We start from the raw sequence: 17,317 nt of genomic DNA on the forward strand, positions 1-17,317 counted from the left end.
ATAGATCTTTTTAGGAAAGTAACTATGATAGTTCCACCAGTGAGATATTTTGAAAATTTCTCCGGTCTGCAAAGAAATAATCGCCTAGATATTTGGCCCAGCTTCTTTGAAATGCAGGACATTCACAGAGGAGGTGGTATACCGACTCCATTTCTTCTTCATCTCCACATCTCCAGCAGAAGTCATTATAAGTTACGCCCACTCCACTGGTTACGTTGACAATAGTGCAGTGACCCGCTGGTAGTTGATCTGTTGCATCCAAGCAGACATTTTGTCCTTTTAAGGTTTTAAGGTTTTGACCAAACCGCTTTGGAGACCCTACAGTTAGTGGTCAGAGACCACCTTCTAGTGGTTTCCGCGATTACGCTCAAGTCAAACGCAGTACACAGTTCGTTTAGAGGAGTGCTTATATCCGCACCTCCTGTAGTGTAACCAACATTTAAAGTTTTTTTTTTAAGTTTAAAAAAATAATAATAAAATAAATAGATAAATAGATATGGAAATGATGCAAAGAAAATTGTTGGTTATGAAATAATTGAAACACTAAGTGAATACATCAAAAACTTTTTTCTCTCTCATTTAATATTCAGAAAATTAGCAACATAGCAAATAACCAAAGATTGTAAATTTCTCATTCTGCTGTTTAATGCTCTGAAAAAAAAAAGTGAACCGAACTTGAACTTAATTCCACCCTTAAATTGAATTTTTATAAATGAGTAACACAGCCATAAATCATTCGATCGATTTGGCTCAATGGCTTTTGTAAACCTTCCAGTTTATGCTGCAGCTTTTGACAGGCCGATACGAATGGGAATAGTTGAAGCAATTTGTAGCCGGTATAGAAACAAGATGCACATAAATATCTTTGTATGTATCCCTTCAACCAATCTTACTATTCATATTGCATTGAACAGAAGAATCTATTGATTGGCTGTACTACTTTTCTATCGTCATAAATTAATTTGATTTCAATGCAACTAAATACAAAGGGAGGTCTTAGTTCACCAATTCAAGGTCTCCAAGCGATTACGAAAAGTGCAATAAATTTTGTGTGAATTTTCTCGCTATGTTGTTTTTTTTGTCTTTTTGTACTATGATTCATACGACACAATTAGAAGCAACAAGTTAATTGTCGTTTAACTGGCAAATTCCACTAAAATTAAACGAATTAGTCTTTGGTGTTGTTCAGGTGGTTGGGTGTGGCTTGAAGGAAGTCTGACCACTTCACTTAGTTAGGTAATGAAGGAAATAGGTTGGTAATTGGATTAGGGAATCAAAGGTGTTTAAGTTTAATTACAAATGTTAAAACATGAAATATAAATTTCTGACTGTAGCGGTCTAACTGTGATTAAGTTGCAATAGTTCAGTTTTTTTTCTATTATTCAACTTTTAAGTGAATAATTGGCTAATGGTTGTTTGAACTCATAAATATGTATCTTAAATGGTGTGCAACCCTAAGTATTAGAGTAATTTTTTTTTTTGTAATAAAACTGGACTATATTTGTTGGAGGTTTGCACTTCGACCTCATGGCCTTTTGTGTAAAATACTCAGTGCACTGGCCTTCTTATTCTATGGGAAGCTAACTGAAAATCTACTGACTTGCAAAAAAATATGAGTAGGAATTTTTGCCACTCAATAACAACTACAAAAATTTGTAATTAAAGCAGAACTAACACGTTTTTGTATGGTGAAATTTTTCATCTGTGTCTTTTTTTTGGAAGACGGATCAGAATTGTAGCAAGTAGTCTTTTTAAACTTACATTTCCATTCAGATTTTCGCAGAATAGTGAGGACAGTCTTTAGCTGAGCTGAATGTAAAAATTTGTTTAGTTTTCATGAATAAGTTGAGCCAGCTTACAGAAAATGCTTCGAGATGAGATAGGGTGGCCTACTCGTCAACTCTGGTGAAGTTGGATCAGAGAACCTGTGAAACAGAGCAAGCCCTTGAGAAGAGTGTGAACATTGAAAGGATTGACAAAATATATGACTAGCCGTGCGTTACCTCTAAGGTAGCCATGAAATGCCGCACATCCCTTACGATATGGCTGAGTCATGTCACCCAAAGGTAACACTAGTTTCTGCCCATTGCGACATTGAAGAGAACTGCAGAGCCGATGAACTTCGGAGGGTTGGCACCAATTTTACTTTCCTTATACAAAGTGATACAAAATGAATAACCAATTTTATTTTTGAATAAAGTTTATTTTTTTTTATTTTTTTAATAAATAAAAATAAAAATACTTCGAGTGATGGAAATCTTTGTTTTGAACTTAACACTCCATTGCTTCTTGTTGCCTACTGCAGCTGTCTGGTTCACACATGACAATTAACATTATTTTTTTTTCCTTGTTAACTCCTCTCGGGAGCATAGGTCCTTGACAATATTCTTCCACCGTACACGGTTCTGTGCTGTTGTTTTTCCACCGTCCCATAAGATGTCAGCACCTGTTAGTTCGCGCAACATCGACCTTCTCCAAGTGTTTTTCGGGCGACCGCGACCTCTGCTCACTTGAGGGTGCCAGTCCAATGCCATTCTCGACATGCACATGTCAATTATGATGTGATCTAATTAATTTTGCGACACCTTGTATAGCTGCTCAACCATTATTTTGATGCACCCGGATAATCAATATCAAATGCCGCTTATTAAAAATCTTAATTTCTACGAATAACAAAAAGTTCAAATTATTGTGCCTACCTCCGTAGATATGGAAATGATGCAAAGAAAATTGTTGGTTATGAAATAATTGAAACGCTAAGTGAATAGATCAAAAACTTTTCTCTCCCTCATTTAATATTCAGAAAATTGGCAACATAGCAAATAAGCATAGATTGTAAATTTCTCATTCTGCTGTTTAATGCTCTGAAAAAAAAATGTGAACCGAACTTTAACCAAAAATTTTAATTTATACGAATAACAAAAAATTCAAGTTTATTTAAGTCAGATTTCATGTGGACTAGAACCAAAAATCACACCCTAAATACGTAATAAGAATCATATTTGTGATTTTATGAGTCAGTCTCCATTCAAATTGGAGATTAGCCCGGACAAATAAACAGGAAAAAAGTTATATGTAAAGTTCGTGCTTAGCTCTTGCTTACATGCGAATCACCACAGAGGATTTTTCGGAGAATTAAGGAAAGCCAACTGTCGAAGACGAAGCATTCTTCACCAAGGCAATTCTAGCTGTCACATAGCGGCTCACACAAGAGAGTTTTTGAGCACTCAAAAAATCGAATTGATGGGTCAACCGCCTTACAGCACGGACTTGGGATCTAATGATTTCTTCTTTTTTCGCGAACATCAAAACACATTTCGAGATCAACGCTTTTTAACGCCTAACTTAGCTGTACTAGCCCTTGAGCAGCTCATTTTGGAGGTATCCATTTCTGAGTGGCAGAAGTGCTTTGAAAATTGGTTCAAGCGAATACACACTTCTGCACTATTTGGACTGCCAAGGAGAAAATTTTGAAAAACAATAAAGCCATTTTGATTATTGTTTTACTGTGTTTTCATTAATGGGCGCAAAATATAGAAGGCAACTCTCTTATCTTCCTAAAGTCAAAGAGTTTGTTTTTTAGTATGGGGGAAAAAAATGTATGAAAAAAATATCGAAATTGCAGGGCTGTAAAATGCTTCTACTGACAGCAACTTTCATTTTTGCATAGCAATTAATTTAAAATTTGTTTTGCCTGTGGCAAAATTGTACTATGAAAAATGTATTAAAGTTAAAATAATTGACCTTAACAACTTAACTTAACTTCTCTTGAATGCGCGAAACTTACTTTAAAAATGAATGCTCCAAAATGTCTTTGAATATTAGCGGATTAAGCCATTCAAGCAGCACTCAACTCAAGTTTAGAAGTTCTATATTTTTTAAACTTCTAGGTTTATGCAAAAACAAACCATTTATGCCGATAGTGGAATTTTTTTGAAACCTAGAGGCCCTCCACAGTCAGCAAGCAGATGTAAGACATTAAGTGCAACCAAAAAATTACCAACTATTTTAGTGTTTGCCAAAAAAGTTAAAGCATTCATAAAATTTGACAATTTTCAGTTGACCCCGTTAAGCGCTAACAGGATGCCATCTATCTGCCCGTGTTGTTGGCAAGTCGTGCAAGAGCATTTACAGCAGTGCTCATCACCTGTTATGCTTTACATTAATATCTCTGTGTGTTGCAGTAAACTGTTGGCGTTCTAATTTCAAAATCGTGCAGAAGACAGAAGAAGGCGAAAAAATTAAGACGACCAAGAAGAAGTGCTTGCGCCGTAATTTAAAAACAAAAAATATAATAACACTGTACAACATTTTTGAAGTCATCGAATGTGCCCTCCGTTTTGACTTCAGTTTCTGAGAGCACTTGTCACAACTAACAAAATTGCACTTGGGTTTTTTTGTATTAGCTCGGATTCCAATTTTATAGTGTTTTGAAAATGTAAAAAAAAAATGTAATTTTTCTCACTTCTATATTATATCGCTTAAACCGATTGCAATTTTATTTTCCTTTCTTCAACATAAATGTAGGTAGAGACTACAAAAAAATCTGTTAAAAAAACTACATCAAATGCCTTAAAAATGAAAAAGTAGAGAGAAGTTAATGTCTATATAATAGTCTAAGCAATCAAAATTTTCTTTTTTCTTTTAAATATTGTAAAAATGATTTGTATCAACAAAAATTAGTGTATTTAAACAGTGTTAATGTGTATCCAGACTACTATTTTAGTGTGAATACTTTTAAAGAATTTCGAATTAAAAACAATATTTAAGGAATTTAGTCAAATTAAACATTTTTGACGATAGATGTTATCAAATTTTTCATTCGGTTTTACTATTACTATTACTATTAATATACTACTCAACGCTCTTTAATCATCAACAAATATTTACTCTTTAATTTTAAAGTTTATTATTGCATCTTATAATAAAAAGTTTCCATTTATTTTACTACTATTTTATATTTAAAATTTAAGATGTTACTTTGTGAAAAACACAATGTTAGTCAGCGTCCATTGAAAGCGAAGTGGACCTTCTCGATTTTTTCACTGGTCGTTCACATTGATGGTCTGAATCTGCTTCTTCATCTAAAGTTGATAAAACATTTAAGGGCATATTTCTTTCATCATGTCCTTCAAATCTAGTGTCTTCGGTACCTTTATCTTCATAGTTTGAATCAAATCCTTCTTATCTAAAAATGATGTGTACGAAGTTTTAAGCAAATTTGTGTGTGTGTGTGTTTGTGTGTGACACTTTTTACTAAACCAAATATTTAGAAAACGATTTCAATGAAATTTTGTCAGAGTTATTGCCCTCAAAAAAATCTAGAAACGAAAACAGGAATTTTAAGAAATACTAAATCAACAAATTGTGAGCAGATTTTTGTCTCAAAAATAATTTTTGTCTTAAAAATAAGTTTTCTATAAATTCTTTATTTATTCTAAAAGAAATTTTAATTAGTAAGTCAAAAAATTAAATTCCTTGAATAGAAACGAATCGATTGACTTATATAAAGTGTATATTTTACCAAGAACTGATAGAGTAAACTACAATTTTTTATTATTTTTGACATTTAAAATTTGATTCTCAAATAATTATCCACTAGTATTTCTTTTATTTTTTACGCACATTTATGCTGAAGACAAGAAAATAACTTCCAATCATTTTACGATATATAGATGTGAGAAGAATTACGTTTTCTTTAAAAGAAAGACTGCTCAAAATCAAGTTTCAGAGGAAATATTCATGACGCAATAAAATTAGAATCCGAGCTAATCTAGAAAAACCCAAATGAGATTTTGCTAGTTTCGATAAGTACTTTCAGAAACTGAAGTCAAAATGTGTTGCACTGTGTAATAAAGAGAAAAAAAATAATAGTGGCAAATTAAAATGTTAAATGGCATTGCAAGGCCTTTGCAACAAGTGAACAGGCGAGCAAATGGCAAATTGTTAGTGACAAACTACATAAAAAAACTAACAAACGAAAAAAATAATAATTTAAAAACAAAACTATGAGTATGAAAAACGTATGCCATTCACTGCATGGGAAAAAATACCAATACTTCTTTTCGAAAAAAAAACAATGTATAAAAATAATGTAAAATAATAAATAAGTTATTGTAATTTTTTAGGTTAGTTTATGTTAGGCGGTCATCCGTAGTGGAATATGCTTAGGACAGCTTTTTCAGAGTATTTTATTTATGCTTTCCAGTTTAAACTAAGTTTAGATGCCCTACGAGGGGTGCCTTTTATATTTCGGGATTTGGCAACCCTGGTGTGGCAATCTGGCAACTGACAGCTGTATCGCAAAGTTTGACATTTTTTGGCTTTTACGTACTCAGAACGTTTTGAAATACCAGCGCTATTTGTGTTGTTTGCAGTAACTTAAAAGATTCATCTCGGTCCAAAAATGGAATTAAATCGTGAACATTTTCGTGCGATTATTTTTTACAACTTTCGACGTGGATTAACTCAGCAACATTGCATGGATGAACTTAATTCATTTTTTGGCGATGAAGCTCCATCAAGGCCCAGTGTTTATCGATGGTATGGTGAATTCAATCGTGGTCGTAGTTCACTCCAAGACGAATTTCGTGAAGGTCGTCCAAAATCAGTTGTTCTTCCGAAAACCATTGATGCTGTGCGCGAACTGATATTGCAAGATCGTCATGTGAACTATCGTGAGATTGAGACAATCTTAGGCATTAGTGGGACCAGCATACATTCAATATTGCATAAACATTTGACTGTCGAAACAATTTGTTCGCGTTGGATCCCACACAATTTGTCAATCGCTCAAAAAAAGGCTCGTGTCGATTGGTCGAAGGAAATGCTCAAAAAATACGATCGTCTATGACATCGTGACAGGTGATGAATCATGGATTTACGCGTATGAGCCCGAAAGTAAATAGCAGTCGACTGTATGGGTGTTTCAAGATGAGCCAAATCCAACAAAAGTGGTTGGCGCACGAAGCACTTCCAAGCAAATGGTGACCTGTTTTTTCGGAAAAACTGGGCATGTCGCAACCGTACCACTAGAACAACGCAGAACAGTAAATTCTGAGTGGTACACAACCATTTGTTTGCCAGTTGTCTTCCAAGAAATTAGGAAAACCAATCGCCAAAGACGGATCACTCTTCACCAGGACAATGCGAGCTCTCACACATCGGCTCAAACAACTGCATTTTTGAGCACCCAAAATATCGAATTAATGAGTCATCCGCCGTATAGTCCTGACTTGGCACCGAATGACTTCTTTTTATTCCCGTACGTAAAAAACAAACTGAGAGGTCAACGTTTTTCGACACCTGAAGAAGCGGTTGCGGGATTCAGAATGCATGTTTTGGAGGTACCTCCTTCAGAGTGGCAAAAGTGCTTCGACAATTGGTTCAAACGCATGCAAAAGTGTATAGATCTTCATGGAGAATATTTTGAAAAACAATAAAGTGATTTTCGATAATTAAAATTTGTTTTTGTTCTCTAATCCTGACATATACCCTTCTAATCCTGGCACCCTCCGTATAAGGTGCTCAGGTTTACACTTAGTTAAGAAATTCGCGTCTTTTAGCTTGCACTTTGTTATACTAAAACTCAATGGACTATACAGCTGCATACCCAGAATAATTCTAAAAATTCTGGTTGAAGAGTAGAGAGTTTTCATGAAATTTTGTTCAAAATTTGTTGACATTTTTGTTTTTCTTTCGTTTTGAAAAAAAAAAAAATATTGAAAATAGGCCTTTTTTTACTCGACGAAACCTATGTAACCCCTTAACGAGGAAACGATAAGGTTCGCCTTCTCGTCATTCGAAAACTTTAAGTCCCCAGGACACGATGGCATTTACCGAATCATGCTCAAGCGGGGCGGAGAACAACAAATAAAGGGTTTGAAAAGAATCCCAAAGCCAGGCAAGGACGACTACGCTTTACCATAAAGTGTTTGTGGATATTGAAGGAGCTTTCGACAATGCTACATTTGACTCTATGTGCTCTTCTATCAGATGTCATGGAGTGCTATCCAAAAGACTGCTTACCATAGATAGAGAAAGCGATGAAGGAGTCAGGGTTGAGGTTAAGAAGGGTTGCCCACAAGGCGGTGTACTCTCTCCTCTACTTTGGTGCTTCGTGGTGCACTCTCTTCTTAATGATCTGCAGGAAATTTGACACATCCAAACCTACGCAGACGATGTGTGCGTATTAATCTCAGGACGATCACTTCAAGTTATATGCAATAAAATGCAGGTAGCTCTAAATAAGATTGAGTATTGGCGCGAATTGCATGATCTTTCGGGGAATCTTACAAAAAGTACCTTAGTGCTTAGGGTACTAGGAAACGCAATACGGAAGGCCGGTCTCTTCCCACATTGAAAGGGGTAACACTGCAACTGTCTTCTGAGGTTAAATATTTAGGAGTAATGTGTGCTTGCGTATCACAGGTGCCATGAGTACGACATCTGGTGATGCCCTTAATGTCATTCTGAACTTGCAAACTCTAGATGTTCAAATTCAAAAGGAAGCAATGAAGGCGGCGTACAGGCTCAAGCTAAACGGAGTCTGGGGAAATCAAGAAAGTATTGGCCACTCTCAGATATACCACCAGTTATCGGAGCGGTGCACACTGTTCTCGATGCCAGTGGATAATCGGGTGCCTGTCGTTAGCTTCGGTAGGAAGTATGATGTTTTGACCCCAGATAGAGATGAATGGTTAAGTGCAGAGAACCTCTTAACGGGGTATCAGCACACTTTCTACACCAACGGATCCAAAACCAGTGATGGTAGCGGATCTGGATGGTACCTAGACGAAGACACTAAGTACTCCTATGTCACAGGACAGATGGCCACGGTATTCTTTACGGAAGTCTATGCCATCTTGAATGTGGCGTACTCGCTAATTGAGAAAAAGTGACGGGGCAGCAGTATTGGAATTTGTAGTGACAGTCAAGCCACAAATCTAATCTAATCTAATCCCAAAACAGGAAATATCCTGATTTCTTAAGCTTCGCTGAGGAATATTGAAATTAATTTTCTCTAGGGGCCCACTATAGGGAATAGTCCTTCTACTATTTGTTGATTTTAGGTTAATGAGCAACCACCGACTTTCATATAATGGGATTGGATCAGTGCAATGCAAAAATGACAAGCACAGCGGACAAAGGCTTTCTAAACACGTGCAAGCCTACTAAGGCTATGACAAGCATAAAATGGTACCGGAGTAAAGATTACATATGTCAGCTTCGAACGCAGAAGAAAGGTTTGTAACAGCTTTAGAGTACATGGATCAACAAAGTCCGAACTAAAACGTCGAATAAAAGAAAAATAAATATTGGAAAATGTAGGTTTGGAGTGGAAATTAAATGATATGAAGGATTTAGAATCTTTTTAGTACTTCAATTTTTTTTCAATTAGCATTTCGAGTTATTTTGCATGCGTTCAGTGAAAATATAAAAATATTTAAATGCCTTCATAACTACTACTAAAGTTTATTCTTCTCATAGCATATATGGTATAAAAGAATCAATACTTTTTTGCAAGAAAAAAATGGAAATAACAAAAAGTCGAAAAAGTTTATGAAACCGCTTTTTATGACCATCAAATCGTATTAGCAGTCACTCCTTCTCCCTCTCTCTCTCTCATCTTCTTTATCATCTCTTTAGTCCATCAAAAGTTCAGGCCACGACAGCCTAAGCGTTTTGGAATTCGGCAATTTGCAATCAATTCTTAATTCTTACTGATGTTTTACTCGCGCGAATAGTTGCGACAGGTGCATTAATATTTGGTGTTTCGTGGTTTGCCTGTCTGGCTGTATGACATTTGTTGTTGCGGCCTTTCTATAAACCCAACAAAAGAATTTTTGCCAGAAACATTCGGCAACAACCGTTTGACAGCCATGCAATGAGGTCGAGCGTTAGTGGCTGACAATTATGAAGCGACATTAAAAGCTGTGACAACGGCGCAGATGATAGCCGAGTGCACCAAGATCGAATGGAGTTAACTCCCTAAGAACAGCAAACAAAAGGAGCATTAAAGTCAAACTTACAAATCTACGTATAAATAAATGTCTTTGTAGATGTCATATTAGATAATTTGGGATAGTGAATTAAAATGTCATCAATGAAAAATAAAAAAAAACATAGCGTGCGTTCAAGAGTAATAGACTATTCGGTATTCAATTCGCCTTGGTGTGCATTCGAGATCGGCTGAAAGTCACAACAAAATTGAAAGCGAACGGAAAGTTCATATGTGGACAGCCTTTTGGCATCTGAGATTTGGCATTTACTGATAAAATTCTTTTTAATACGTGAAATAATAATAATAAACCTAACGGTTACCCTCTTTCCGCCCGCTCTTGCTTTTGCACCCAGCGAGGAAGTACAAGAATTTGTAAAGCAAAGAGATCGAAAACAGTTATCTACAAAAATAATTAATCAGCTGAATAAAGAATGAATATTTTCCAGAGTCGTGCTTTCCTTCTTTAAAAAGTGACTGGTTAGGTTATTTTTTTGCGCAGCTCAATACTCGTAGAACCAATTACAACTTTATTCAACCGACTTGAACTACTACGTTTCGACCCTCATGAAGGCAATATTCATCATAGATTTTGAAAAAATATCAATTCTATATTCATTCATCCGTTTGGAACGATTGTTAGGTTAGGTTAGCCTGGTTGGCAATAAGCCACGCGTAGACCTTTTGGTCCCTAGCGATACCAGATGGAGACCGACCTCTATGAATACCGAAAGTAGACATCATGTAGGATGTCAGCGCTTTTGGCGAAGTTAAGCAGAGCTGGGAGATCCGCTTTTGAGACGTCCTCCAGACTCTCAAACAATGGGGCTCCCAGGCATTTTAGACCCGTTTTTATTAATGCCGGATAAACGCACAAAAGGTGTTCTAAAGTTTCTTCAACATCCTCTCTGCATTTCCTGCATTTGTCCGTGTTAGCAATCCCTATCTTGTACGCATGTGCAGCCCATAGATTATGACCTGTTAGCATACCTATGATAGTTCCGCAGTCCTTTCGCGAGATCGTAAGTACGAATTGAGTCAGTTTTTTGTCGTTAGTTCTGCACATGACTTTTGCTGTTTTGCATGTGGTCAGATTAGTCCACCTAGCTTCTACTCGTATTTTCATATAGTTGTCCATTTCATTGTAAAGCGTTTTTCAATAGGTGCGCTTCAATTTTTTCCGATAGGGAGGGCGAACGACGCAATATTTTTTTATTTTTCGCTTGTCATTTGTAAACTTCATTAGTATAAATTTCATCATGGAACGCTACACACTTGAGCAACGATTGCAAATCGTGCAAATTTTTTATGAAAATAATCGTTCTGTTGCTGCTACTTTAAGACTACTTTTTTCCAAAAAATCATCTTCAGTGATGAAGCTCATTTTTGGCTCAATGGCTTTGTCAACAAGCAAAATATGCGTTACTGGGCAGAAAACAATCCCCACGTGATTCATGAGGCACCGTTGCATCCCGAAAAAATCACTGTTTGGTGCGGTTTACATGCCGGCGGCGTAATTGGCCCATATTTTTTCGTTGACGAGAACGATCGCCACGTTACTGTGAATGGAAATCGATACCGCGACATGATAAACGATTATTTTTGGCCGCAATTGAATGGTATGGACTTAGACGACATGTGGTTTCAACAGGACGGGGCCACAAGCCACACAGCACACGCTACAATTGATTTGTTGAAGTGTAAGTTCGATGAGCGCATTATTTCCAGAAATGGACCGGTCGAATGGCCGCCGCGCTCGTGTGATTTGACGCCTCTAGACTATTTTCTTTGGGGTTATGTGAAGTCATTGATCTACAGTAACAAGCCGGCGACGATTTGTGAGCTCAGAGCCAATATTGAACTCGAAATTGCTGGAATTTCGGCCGTTTTATGCAAAAGAGTGGCCGAAAATTGAGTTCAACGATTGGACTTCGTAAAACGTGCACGCGGTGGTCATGCAAAAGAAATCGAATTTCATACTTAAATGTATATGTTCAAACTCGATAATAAAAAAAAAATTAGTTAAAAAAGTCAAACCGTTTGTGTTTTATTCAAAAAAAAGTTGAAGCGCTCTTACTGAAAAACGCTTTATATTGTATTTAGCGGTTTTGGTATGTCGTTCTCTTGTTCAAATGGTGGTCTAACAACACTTTTTGCTATTTTGCTGGAACAATTGAGGAAAAAGATGAAATATTAAAGAGTACCGATTATGTTTAATTAAAAGATTTCAAAGTTATGACAGATTGGACGACAGCTCAGCAAATAGCTCAATAGTAGGACATAGGTACCTATTTTTATAGGGTGGCGCAAATTTAATTGTTTTATGTACTACATAAAAAAATATTTTGAGTGATGAAAATCTTTATTTTGCGCTTTACGCCCTCCCACTGCCTAATTCAGAAGTGTTAAAATGGTGACGTACGACGGCTTTTGCAAAAACTATAAATCTGCCGCTAGGGTGTTTAATTTTGCGTCACCTTGTATGTGACTGCAAACTGGAACTAGGAAGAACTTATTAAGACTAAAAAAAGGGGTTTGAGTTCCTATGGAAATATTGGTTGCTTTAAGAAAAATATTGGGAGTATTATCCCTACTGCTTTGGTCTATATTCAGCTGACATTTTTGTAATAATTAAAGGCAACCTCGAAAGGACCATAAAGGACTTAAGGGGTTATACGCAGTTATGAAGCAAATAAAAGACGGGTTGTCAAGGATTTATCCTGAAGAAACTTCAGAATATTTTAATTTGAAAATTTTTGGCGGTTATAAAAGCATCCTTCAAAAACGTAACAAAATTTTTTATTTATGAAAATGTTGATTATAGAGCGCGCTGCAGGCGATTTCTGGAACCTCCTTTAAAAAAAGACGATTTACGGTGTACATCGTAACTCAGGATTGGATTATCTGAAATTAAAAAACCAAACAAATTTTGTTAATATATTAGATTATCTAGTAATTAATCGTTCGGCTAATCAAAATAGTGAATTTTCACAAAATGGCAGCTTTTAAAAGAAATGTTTTCGATTTTTACGTTAAAATTTGGCCGTAAATTTATTATAAAATGGAAAATAAGTATCAGATTTACAAAAGGAACGATTAATTACTAGAAAATGTATCTTTAAAGATTGAATTAAAACAGTTGACCGATCAAACAAGCCGTTTTCGAGATATCGTGTACACCGACTTGAAAAATGCCGTTTTGAAAAAAACACGTTTAAACCTTAAAACGTGCCGAGGCAGCTCTACATATTTAGGTATAACTCCGAAAGTATTGCTTAGATCTACTTCAAATTTCGTGCGTATGCTTTTGAATATATGTACATTACAAAAATGCAATAAAAAAAATCGATTTTTTTGAAAGTCATAACTGCGTATAACCCCTTAAGGCAGGATGCCTTAAATACAACGTGGGAATGGTGTAGGATAGAGGGACTATCAATAAACCCTTTCAAATACCCAATATTGTCCCTTTTACCAGAGAAAGGATTTTAAATATATCCACTCTGAAGAGGTTAAATATATTTAAAATTTTTTTTCCTTGTTTACTCTACTCGGGAGCACAGGGCTCGACAAGACTCAGTCTTGCGTTGGTTTCGTTCATCTATTTTGGTTTCTGACATGGTAGGTGATTAGCCTGCCGCAACCAGTCCTAAGTAGTGGGAATGCCCACCTGTCGTTGCTTAGGAACAACGCCTTCTTATTGCTTGAAGCGCCATCTGTGTGTCACATTTTTCTGCCAGAAGGATCGTACAGATGGTTAAGGACTTCGCTAAATTTGGTGTGTCTGCGCTATTACGCGATTGCCCGCTTCCTCTTTTAGTCCAGTCAAAAGAAGATTTAACTTCGTAATTTTAGGAGTATGCGAGTTTATGGTTTTATTATGTAAAGCCCATCACTGTGAACTTAAGTTTGAGTTTTCGGGGTCGGGGGTTGTGTCCCGCGGCCGCCATCTTGGAAATAAGGGTGCAACTGGTTTTTTGCGATTATCTCGTGAATTTCGAAAGTTACGAAAATTTTGTAAACGTTTTATTGTAAAAGTAATAATAAAAAAGTTATAAACAAAATTACGCGCAAAATTAAGGGATGCATTGTTTTAAAGCGTAATAACTTTTTTTTATTGATTTTATGGAAAATATACATCAGAGCTTTTTTATAGAGCATTCTTTTGTGAACATTTTTGTCTAAAAGTTTTTTCCGCTATCTTTATTTAGTCGTATGATTTTGAGCTGCTAAGCGGAGCAACCAATACATTAGCGAAGCGCGTACATGATTACACAGGCCGACAAAATTTAACCAACATTCAGACCCAGAAACCAGACTATATATTTCCAAAGGTTTATGATGCGCTAAATCCAAATCTGGCCTCAGAATTGCTCTATCAGCTCTGGTTTTCGAGATATCCTAACCTAAAAGTGCAAAAAACACCATTTTTGCCCATATTAGAGGTTATGTAGCCTTGCAGATGTTTTCTTTCATCTTTCTTGGCATCTTTAAATACAATCCTTCTTTTTTCAAATGGCGTTTTGTTTGCTCAAATATCATTTTTTTTCGCAGAGATATCGCATTTTGAAATTTTCATGTTTCGAAATTTTCCTACACCTGAAAATCGATTAAGATAACATAGACATGATATAGTCGCTTACTAATTTTCTTGGGTTTGAGGGCCTGAAATATATGGATTAATAGTATGTAAATTTGGAGTTTGTGGGAAAGCCTGCTCGCGGTATGATAGGGGTGGTTTCTAGGGGTTAGGGCTGTGTGTGACTCGGTACCCAAAGGTTAGATAGTGTAGGATGTGGTGAGTCAGGACACTTATGGTGTGAGACAAAATTTTAAGAAAAATAAGACTCAATTCAAGAAAATTAGTAATCGAATATATCATGTCTATGTTATCTTAATCGATTTTCAGGTGTAGGAAACATGAAAATTTCAAAATGCGATATCTCTGCGAAAAAAATCATATTTGAGCAAACAAAACGCTATTTGAAAAAAGAAGGATTGTATTTAAAGATGCCAAGAAAGATGAAAGAAAACATCTGCAAGGCTACATAACCTCTAATATGGGCAAAAATGGTGTTTTTTGCACTTTTAGGTTAGGATATCTCGAAAACCAGAGCTGATAGAGCAATTCTGAGGCCAGATTTGGATTTAGCGCATCATAAACCTTTGGAAATATATAGTCTGGTTTCTGGGTCTGAATGTTGGTTAAATTTTGTCGGCCTGTGTAATCATGTACGCGCTTCGCTAATGTATTGGTTGCTCCGCTTAGCAGCTCAAAATCATACGACTAAATAAAGATAGCGGAAAAAACTTTTAGACAAAAATGTTCACAAAAGAATGCTCTATAAAAAAGCTCTGATGTATATTTTCCATAAAATCAATAAAAAAAAGTTATTAAAATTAAGCACCTAGGGGCGCACAACAGTTCAATCTAGTTGCAGTGCATAAAGGCCTTATCCCAACCCGTACAATCATTACGATATCATTACCATAATTCACTTCTTATCGAATTTCCGTGCAATAGCCAGAAAATTAAAAAATAATAATTTGCAGAATCTATCTAATTTTTTTATTTTTGCTTGCTTACTTTTCAATCAACCTGTTGAAATGATTAACATGAAAACTAGATATTTTTTGGCCACAGGGCATTTTACGCTCTTTGCTTATTTTTAAATTATGAAGACATTAATAAACGCTTGTTCCTCCGCCTGTTCCTCTCTGCAAATACTATCTAATCACTGGGCAGTGATAAATTATTAGGACAACTTTTGATTATTGGCTACTGTCAACGTTTTCTTGGAGGCAAACTTATTTACTTTACCGAACACCGAACAAGTTTCTTATCTCTGTCCTCATTTTTTTATTGTTGCATTGAACAAATTTCCTACACAATTTAGCACCCTGCTATTGTATATTTCCATACTTGTAAACTATTGTTGCATTCAATTTGCTAGCACCTATGATTAGTCGCGAGCTAAGAGAGAGACCACACCGAAATCCAGTTTTGCAAGCCAAGCATAGCCTGAAGCTCAGCTGACTAGCATTTTATGTTATTGTTGTCTATTTGTTACTAACTGTTCCTTATTTATGAAAAATTTTAGCGGTTTGAGTATGTTGAATTATTTTAATTATCAGCATCGGTGGTTCAGTGGTAGAATGCTCGCCTGCCACGCGGGCGGCCCGGGTTCGATTCCCGGCCGATGCATACGATTTTTTTTTAATTTATTTCAGTAATAAGATTTTTTTATAATATTTAATAGTAATCTTCTATACTATAAAGGTGAATGTCTGTACGTTGTCCGCGCATCACTACGAAACGACAACACCAAATAACGTAAAAATTTGTATACATTCATATTTTCACCCAATGAAGGTTATAGGCATGTTTTTATGATGGAACTCCCTTTTCACAGCCCCCAGGCCGCGCCACCACTCTCATTCGACACTAATAATCGAATATTTGCTTAAATTTAATATAAAAAAGTTTAGTTTTTCCTATTTCCCACTATTTATAGCGACTCTAGACTTCATAATCCGCATAAGTTGTTCACGGTTTGAGATAGAAAGTTAATAAAAATAATTTTTCTTGATATTTTTCTGATTGGTTGTTTTGATTTTATTCAACGAGGCATAGCAACGGATGCCGGGTATTGTAATATTATGGTTATTAATAAAAAAATATTTTCTATGAAATTATTGTTTGTAATTCTTTTATATACATATCCTAAATCCCTCAAAACTACTCCTTCGCGAGCGGGGCCACGGGTTAAAGCTAGTAATCAATATATAAGTTAAGCAGAAATAACTGCTGGCCACCTACGTAAACGAACATGCTCTCTGCCGTCCAACTAGCGAACATCATACACATACGACTCTAAAGCATCCCATGCAGTTACAATGCAAGCGCGAGTCGGCTGCTGTGAGAGCCAGTGCAGTTAACACCAAGGATCATACGCATTGCTCGCAGTTGCTATGCAAGTGGGAGTCGACTGCTGTGAGAGCGAAGAGACCAGTTAACATTAAAGTCAAATTAAGTGTGAAGTTTACGTTCATCCGATTAGAATTTGTTAATGGGAGATCCTTTCAAATGAACCAGCTTGGAGATTACTACGATTGCTAGCTTTGCTAAACTGCAAGATTATTGTGAATTCTTTTGTTAAGCAATAAATATTTTATAATTTATACGTAAAAATGTAATTGAATTAAGAACCAAAATGTGGAAATCTTAGACCCGCAAAAAATAATTGAAAGAAAATTGCTGAAATAAATAACCGCATCAATTTAGAGGTATCGGATTTTAAATTGAAATAAAACAAA

At 35.9% G+C, this 17,317-nt stretch overlaps 1 protein-coding gene and 1 non-coding gene across 2 annotated transcripts in view; both read left to right on the forward strand.

Moving 5' to 3' along the window:
- LOC129249033 (protein spaetzle 3) overlaps positions 1–17,317 on the forward strand; it is a 125,401-nt gene that overhangs the window by 78,079 nt on the left and 30,005 nt on the right. The window lies entirely within an intron of this gene.
- On the forward strand, positions 16,135–16,205 carry Trnag-gcc (transfer RNA glycine (anticodon GCC)). Its single transcript has one exon. It is a non-coding gene; the product is annotated as a tRNA-Gly (tRNA).

Source organism: Anastrepha obliqua, chromosome 5, assembly GCF_027943255.1.
Source record: "Anastrepha obliqua isolate idAnaObli1 chromosome 5, idAnaObli1_1.0, whole genome shotgun sequence".
Lineage (NCBI taxonomy): Eukaryota > Metazoa > Arthropoda > Insecta > Diptera > Tephritidae > Anastrepha > Anastrepha obliqua.